Source organism: Stylophora pistillata, chromosome 10, assembly GCF_964205215.1.
Source record: "Stylophora pistillata chromosome 10, jaStyPist1.2, whole genome shotgun sequence".
NCBI classification, from domain to species: Eukaryota; Metazoa; Cnidaria; class Anthozoa; order Scleractinia; family Pocilloporidae; genus Stylophora; species Stylophora pistillata.
In genome coordinates, this window is record NC_142528.1 from 5,314,548 (window position 1) to 5,322,047 (window position 7,500).

The 7,500-nt window shown below is 38.6% G+C and overlaps 1 pseudogene across 1 annotated transcript in view; it reads left to right on the plus strand.

The window, feature by feature from the left end:
• LOC148721515 (uncharacterized) overlaps positions 1 to 6,038 on the plus strand; it is a 7,549-nt pseudogene extending 1,511 nt beyond the window's left edge. The window contains exons 2-6 of the transcript XR_015992787.1: positions 1,613 to 1,857; positions 2,435 to 2,691; positions 2,913 to 2,923; positions 3,124 to 3,327; positions 3,828 to 6,038. The product of XR_015992787.1 is annotated as an uncharacterized LOC148721515 (transcript). The remainder of the gene's footprint in view (positions 1 to 1,612; positions 1,858 to 2,434; positions 2,692 to 2,912; positions 2,924 to 3,123; positions 3,328 to 3,827) is intronic.
• The last annotated feature ends 1,462 nt before the right edge of the window (positions 6,039 to 7,500 follow it).

The window sequence follows — 7,500 nt, forward strand, 5'->3', positions numbered from 1 at the left end:
AGGCGAAATAAGGTACAGCGGATCTTAAACAATCCTAAAGGCTCATCAAAATATCATCATTTTTGTAGTTAAAGTCATTTTCCAAGACACAAGTAAGAATAAACGCATTTCCAGAGAAAAAAACAAGATAAATTGTTGTTTACCCAAACTAAAACCGATTTTTCCAAGGCTTTCGAACTGATGTTTACACAAATCCAGCCATGCGCGGTAATTTGACGGTACTTTCGGGTAAGTGCGCTGCATAAATAATTTTTTGGCGCGATTTATTGATATTCATGGGCTGCAGCATCTATGTTCGATGTAGTTTCCACTCTGTTTTCTTGGCAAATTTGTATTATTTCGAAGATCTCTTTAAGTTTCACTCTCGAGGAAATCGGCGTTTTTCTTCTCTGAATTACTCATTTGGAGTCTACAACCCATAAATGGCAGAATATTTTGGATGTGGATTTGCGCGTATTGCTGTTAGGCAGAGCTTTTTAAAACCAAATGGCAAGATCGAATATAATCAAGAACTATGTTGGAAAAGGTATCTAAGTCAGTTCCAAGGTCCTCACAGTGATCGATTTGCTGTAGCAGAAAAGAAATACTTTCACAAGCGCTCAAAGGGCCTTTCCCTTCACTGTAAGAGGTGGAAAACAAAGGATAAAAGCCAGTACATTGAGCACTTTAGCCAACAGAACTGGGAAAATCTACCTGAGCTCGAGAGAAAACAGCATGAACGAATGAACTGTCAAGGTTGTGCTGTACACCACTATTCTTTTCAGTCTTTATTTCCATCATCGGGAAAAAATAATTCTTTTAATTTACAGCAAGCCATAAAAAAACGCAGAATCATGTTTTAAGGCCTTCAAATGCTGCAAATGTGAAACCCACATTAAAGGCTATTAAACAAGCAGCAACCAAAATCTATAAAGACATCATTGTTCCATTTCAAGAAATTTTTGGCATGTCCTTTGCAAAAGCACAGACAAAGACTCCTGAGCTGTGTTTACAAGAAAAAAAATCTCAAGCTGAACTAAGGAAACAACGAAGGAAAAAATTGAGGACTGAGAAGAAGCAAATAGAGGAACAATGATCAAACCGGGACTGTGACCCCATGCTGGCCACACGGCAGACGTACAGGCAGCGACAAGAACAGCGTCTTGCTCTATTCTTTGAAACACCAGAGGATGCAGAGAATAGATGTGCCAAATGGAAAAGCTTAGAAGACCAGGGCCTCCTTAAAAGAAAGCGTCACTCGTCAAAGCCAGAAGATCTGCAGTTTGACAAGGATGGGCTTCTGCAAGAAGTTAAAAAAATGAAGGATGGAGAGAGGGTTAGCATTATATTTTAACTGGTATTTATTGTACTAAGTTTACTTTACTAGAATGGATTCAAGTTATGTATTAGCAGAGCTCAACCGGACAAGCAATAGAAAATTAATTAATTCAATTATTGATTTAATAAATTATAACATACACTTAAGGACTCTTAATAGTCTCAACATTCTATATGACCATATCATATATTTAAAAAAAAATGGACTAAGAATTTAAATCAGTGTACCAATTCAATGCAGTATACATTTACAACAAGAAGTTGATTTTTGTCCATAAACTTATCTAATCCCTAGATTTGTTTTTTCCTGTAAAGATAAATTACTCTGACCTTGCCCGCCAATATGGAGTGATGCAGCAAACAAAGTTGGGGAACATGGTTGTGAAAGAGTTCTTAGAAACCAACAATGTACAACTCTCCAGATTGAAACAGTTTCGGGAAAAAACTCCTGCTGCCAGAGGGAGGCTGAACCGAATGCAGGGTGGAGAGATATCAGTGCCACTACCATGCACAAATGATCAAATAAGGGAAACATTAAGGGTAGGAGGTGTTTTGTAACGTTTGGGACATCAATTTTATCCATGAAAATAACTAGCATAATGGCTTTTCTATATATAGTTTAAACCTGATTTGAATCAAGAATATTATATTTAGTGAACAATTGCCTTTTCTAATATTATCACCCCTATTGCAAGCTCAGTCCTTGTTGATTATTGAAACATATTAAGTACATATTGGGATGATTGTTAATTCTAATCACTGATTTCCCTCGTACATCTGTAGGTTTTTCAATATACAACCCTTTATAACAACTCAATCATAAAAAAATCCCTGCACTATTATATGGAAAAATATGGCATTGCATGGAACCAAGCTGGTTACAGAATAGCCATGCCAAAGGCTTATATACAGCTGTTAAGAAAGTCAATGAATGAAGAATATATTACACAAATATATTACTGTTGTATTCTGTCCGTAACTACGTCTCTTTAATCACATATAAGATAAGTAACAACAAACGAATTCAATCGACATCCCTCGCTCGTCGCTCCACATGTCATTACCTCTTCAGGTCATGGGACTGACACAACAATTACATATTTCACTTTATTTGCAGAGTAAAATTGAAAGTGGAGAGTATATTCTTGGGGAAATGATTGTACCCCAAACATACAAGAAAGTTGTCCTTGATAAAGACAGGACTATCAAGACAGAACTGTTCACAGTATCAGGTCGAAAAATACCGCTGCCAGACATCCGAGACAGAACACTCAAGCAACATGAAAAGTTAGGACTCATGCATGCCCGAACCGATGAAGATTATGCTGCTATGACCAAAGAACAAGTTAAAAAAAGGATTGCACAATTCAAAGGGTGCCAGCAATGATGTTCTTTGATCAGGAAAGGACACTGGAAGAAATCAATTTGGTTATTAATTTGAGTTTTTGCTACATAAACGAAATGCTACCACAGTGACTAAAAGAATGAAATTTGGAGAAAATCGCTTGGTCTGTTTCACTGCATTTAGTGATGTTTAATTACATGTAGCATTAACATTTAAATGATAAGATCTAGGAAATCAATATTTTTGTTAGTAAATGCAAGGGTACTAAGCAGTACAGATTTATACCCTGACACACTTAAAATGTGTGCAGTAAAACTGTTTCAAGCTCTGCAATAGCACACACTAGACACATGAATTGATGAAAATACACAAACAATTATGAACTAAGTCATGGGTCTTGCATTCAAATTAAAATGTACAAGTATATACACGAAATGTTAACTTTTATGGTTACTTTACAGGAAGCTATGAAGTCTTACCTACAGAACCTCTTCATGATGTAAAAGAGCATATCTGTAATGTCCTCACTGAACTTCCAGCCCACTTGGAGAGGGATGAAAGTGATCACTTTCAAAGCATCATCGAGTGCACCTTTGCTGATAAAGAGAAACTCCGTGGCTGTGATTATCGCCTAGCAGCTGTCGTCATGGCTCAGTATCTGAGAGGTAAGGTCAATTAATACTTAATATCCCTGATCTTAATTAACTCTGCACACATACCTTGGCTTTGAAAAATTTTATTTCCCCAGTCAGAGCTCAAGATTCTACCCGAGCTGTCAGCAAATTTAAAGGTTCTCTTACAAAAGCTGACAGCAAATTGTACAGTCATGTAACTAGAAAAAGTGCAGTCTCGACCTCCATAAAATATAAAAATACAATTTTCATAAAATATATTTATACAGTTTTCTACATAATTGTTAAGGTTGTGTTAATTCTCAACAGTAATTCTGACCTAAGTAATCATGATGCGTATTTTAGCTTGCATGTACCATTTATTTATTTATTTAATTATTCATTTATTCATTTCACTTTATTTGTATGTGGGTAAAGCATCAGGACTTAAAGTAAATACTAAAATACCATACATGTCTATGGCACTGATTTCTAAAATAATTCATTCAAACTTTATGATAATATATTATAAATTATAATCTTATAATTATAAACATCATATCATTGCTTTGTAGGGAAAATCAAGATCAAAGTGCAGTCCTTGCTGGATTCCCTGACTGAGCTAAGTAGGCTCCTTTATCTGTCTGCTCAGTCTCGTTCACCAAGACTTGTGCTACGTTTGCACAACACAGCATTTTTACATGCCATGCTTTGAAAAGAAGTCATTGGCCAACCTGAAATCCTGACCACCCGCAAGTTTTACGGAAGGTACTGGCATTCCCTTACTGCACACGCTGCTAAACAAAACAGAATAATTCAGGCAAGTCAGCCAACACAGAAGAAGAAGAGAGGCATTTCAACACTCTGCAAGGCATCACAAAGTTAACAAACAGAAGACCTGGTGATGTCATCACACCTAGTCTTGTCCACCTTCAAGCTGAACAACAGATGGCAGAAACCAGGCAGGGAAATGCGGTGAAAGCCCAAGAGTCCCAAATTTCAAAATATTATAAGGCATTACTACCATTTCCCAACTCAATCATACCAAATCGGTATATTGTGAGAAATCCTAAAGAATATCAGGCTCACCTCCAGAGCATAAGCGATTTCCTTATCTGCGGTGAAGGTGTTTGGTGGCAGCAAATTGCCTGCGGAGTGGAGTTTCGGGATGGTCCAGATGAGCTTGATTTCAGACCTCAAGGCCCATCTCTCCACCATTTCAGGTCAAGCAGCCTGGCATTAGAAGAACAACACCTCAAGCAATGTTGAGAAATCTGCCTGGCCAATGAAGCAATCACAAATCCTCATGGAGTCTTCAGGTTGTATGGAGATAATGGTGACTGTGTTCAAGTGATCCACACAAACTTTCTGGATGATGACAGCGAAGACAGTGATGATGAAGAAAATGAAACTGCAGACAACCCCATGCCATCTACAAGCAATGAACAATCTGAACTTGAACACTGGGATGAAGATACTGAAGAGCAAGCAGAGAGTGTGGAATTAACTGCAATGGAGAATGGAACCTTTCATGTTTTGAATGAAGAACCTAGTATCTGTTATGATTCTGCAGATGAAGATGATGGTGCAGATAATCAGGGGCTCCAGATCACAAATGTCTCTTCACTTTCCACTACAGACGAATACCAGCCTCTCGGGAAAAGCAGTTCTAAGCTCCAAAATGTTTCATCAAGAAATGATACTACCATTGCAACTACCCCTGAATTCAAAGAACAACTTCAAAAAGAACACCACAGAAATTCAAGTGATAAATTTCAACAATCCAGTAAGCAACTTGCCACAAAGCTTTGCAAAAACATTGCAACAATTTTGGGAGAGACAGATGATGTCTTCTGCTTGGATAAAGCAAGAGAAGATCAGAAATGTCACCCAACAAGTCATTTTTACAATGAGAAGTACCAAAACCTCCTTTCAGGAATGCAGACAAAGATATTGACAACACCGTACATCATTAAAGAAAGAATATAACACCTGGGAGAGGGAATACTGTCTTAAGCATGACTTCCATGAGCCGAGTTTGACTGATGTTAAAAAAGACAAGAAACAATACTCTGTCTACAAGAAAATAATTTTATGTGATGAGCTTCTTATATATTGGGGAGTCACTGTTCATTTGTACTGATTCATGTCAACTAAAATAATTTGTATAGGCTGGCTTTTACATACACTGTACAAACATAGGCTTGCATGTATGGCATAGACATGACACGCACTGTATATAACACTATCACAAGAAAAGTTTATCAATCCACTTCTTATCTCCAAGTATTTAAAAATAGTCCTTTAAAGTGCTACTGAAACGTAATTTTCATATCCGAGATTTTTGCAATATAGTGGAGTTTGAACGTTATTTGCAAACGCTGTGTACTTTTCCTTGGCCAACGTATACCGGAAAGTACATTTTTAAGCATTCGAAGTTGACCGGCTGAGATCAAAATTGGCGGCCATCTTGGCGCGGCTTAAACAGCCCTGTGACGTCACTGGTTGTGTAACTCTGTGAAAGAAGGGTAAAAGCATGGAGTGTGGCTTGCATGTTGGGAGGCCAAAAAAGAGGATTTCGGGCAAACTGCCATCCTCGTCTTATTCATCGGCGGCCACATCGGCATCTTGGCTATCTGCGAGAGGTTTGCCTGGATAGGGAGCAAAACTCCCGACTGATACCGAGAACGAATCTCTACCAGTCTATTTAGTTAATCGGCAACTGACGAGATCCAAAAGATTAGGATCGAAACCGCGGTTTTGCCTGACCATCTACTGAAAAAATTCTGAAAGACATTATAATGGCAGATGGGCTACTAAACGCCCGGGCCAAAGCAATGCCATTCAGAGAATGAAGAAAACATGGAAGCCTCATACGACACCGCCACTGAAGATGATCTACTCGGCAAGTCTGAGGATAACAAAAAAATCCCTCTGTACCAAATCCCTAGCAAAACATGCCCAGAATCCCTACAATATAGGGCGAGGGCCAAAATAACAGCAGACGAGGATTTATAAAATGAGATAAAGGAAATCCTTAACAACGAGGAGCAAGAAACAATAAAAGCGATCATATGCTTCTATGAACATGAAATCGGTCGTTTTAATACCGAAATAAAGAAAAGAAAACGAGCCAAAACGGCTGGAACACTGAACACTAAGAACTGTAGTACGATCGAATCAGCGGCAGGGGTTTCATTAATGTTTTCTGCAGGAGGGCAACTGGTTTTCACAGGCGGGCAAAACTCTTTGAACTGGAGTTCTTTATAAGACAAACTTTCCTCAAGATGGTCAAATCAGGTGGGCAAAGCCGTCCTCACAACCGGTCAATTTTCCCGGTGCCTGGCCCTTAATGAAACCCCTGCAGCGCGCGTGGCGCAAGCTGAAAGCAATCCAGACAACTTAACGATCGAGACAGTCAAAAAAATAGCTGTACATCTACAAAAGCAAACGATTCGAAAAAGACGCAATCCCTGATGTGCGTACTCAGTGCCACACATAAAGCAAATTCTCATGAAAAACTGGCATTTAATAGAAACACAACCACTACTGAGCGAACTATACAAAAATCCGCCGCTCGTATCTTACAAAAGAGGGCGGTCGCTCAAAGACATACTCGTGAGGGCTAAACTTTGAATAGGCTACTCTAAACACACGCTTGGGAGTCGCGTAGGCCTGTCAACCCCATTTTACGCCAGCATCTTCCTCTTCGCTACTGGAGACAACTTCGCTTCGTTCAGAAGATTCACTTGACAAAACTTCAATGTCTGTCATCTCCTTCGCCCCCGAATACAAACCAACAGTGAGTGAAATAAACCACGCTATCGGAGTGAACACAACCAGTGACGTCATCAATCCATTTCACTCGGTACCAGGGCGCGGACATGGTTTTGTGTAAAATTTTTGATTTGAACAGTTAAAAAAGATATCTTTCGCTTCTTTTTGGCCAAAGCAAACTATCTCATGATGATCAGCATATTAAAAACTACAGGGTAGAGCAAATATTTCAGATACGAAAATTTTGTTTCAGTAGCACTTTAATAAAATTTTCATGTTAAATATCTTACAAGTCTAATATATTAGACTTTGTCTCAACTGTAACATGAAGTACATATATCGGTAATTTAGTTTCAATATCAGCCATTTATTCCAGCAAATAGCAACAATTTCAAAACTTAATGGCTCTGTAAATTCCAAGCCTGCTCATCCCCCCGGGCAATTGTCAAG